This window comes from Octopus bimaculoides, chromosome 11 (assembly GCF_001194135.2).
Source record: "Octopus bimaculoides isolate UCB-OBI-ISO-001 chromosome 11, ASM119413v2, whole genome shotgun sequence".
NCBI lineage: Eukaryota > Metazoa > Mollusca > Cephalopoda > Octopoda > Octopodidae > Octopus > Octopus bimaculoides.
In genome coordinates, this window is record NC_068991.1 from 67,897,466 (window position 1) to 67,898,517 (window position 1,052).

Consider the following 1,052-nt stretch of genomic DNA (forward strand, 5'->3'; position numbering starts at 1 on the left):
TGTGTGTGTGTGTGTGTGTGTGTGTGTGTGTGTGTGTGTGTGTGTATGTATGTTTATATGTCTGTGTTTGTCTCCCTACCATCGCTTGACAACCAATGTTGGTGTGTTCACGTCCCCGTAACTTTCCTCTCAACAACTCGCTGGCGTTATCCAAGTGTGATCCAAGTTATGGTTAATTAGATATACTTCAGTATTATAACACAATGGACGTTTCGACAATTAGAGCGAACGACAGTGGTAGGGCATACCCCGGTCAAATGGTGGCGGTGGCGGCGGCGGTTGGCAATGATGGTGGTGATGATAGTAGTGATAGCTGTTCTGGTAGCGGTGACGGTGGTGGTGATAACAATGACAGCAGTACTGGCGTTGGTGGTAGTGGTGATATGAAAGTAGCGGTAGAAGTAATAGCAGTTGTAGAAGCGATATGTAATATATTGGTAGTAGAGTCATGATCAACAGTCTTTCCAGCCGTAACCTTCTCTTTCCTCATATGTAATAATATCTAGGACCAGGTAATCCAATATGGTCCAGCGTGTCCTTTCATATAACTGCAGGATATGATTTGCGAGCGATTTGACAGTTATTTCTAGCAGGACAAATGACCATGTAGAGGCTGTCTCGTTACGTTCTGACTTAATTGATAGTGGTGTGGATTGGTAAGTGCTGTAGTTTTAGTGTTGTTAGTGGTAGTGGTAGTGTTGTTAGTGGTGGTCAGTGTTGTATACACCACACACACACACATAACAATACTGAATATAAGGAGAATGAATAATTAACATTTAAACTTTTTTTATTTCCAGTAAGTCTTGTTATTCGGTTTCTACCTGGATATCATATCCCACCTCTTTCTATATATAGGCGCAGGCGTGGCTGTGTTGTAAGAAACTTGATTCCCAACCACATGGTTTGGTTTCATTCAGTCTCACCGTGTGGAACCTTAGGCACATATCTTCTACTATAACCTCGAGCCGACCAAAGCCTTGTGAGTGGATTTTGTAGACGGAAACTGAAGGGAACCCGTTGTATATATATGTATATATATATATATATAT

General features: G+C 41.7%; 1 long non-coding RNA gene across 1 annotated transcript in view; it reads right to left on the reverse strand.

The window, feature by feature from the left end:
* Positions 1 to 1,052, reverse strand: part of LOC128249035 (uncharacterized) — a 120,033-nt gene that overhangs the window by 99,637 nt on the left and 19,344 nt on the right. The gene's annotated exons all lie outside the window — the stretch shown is intronic.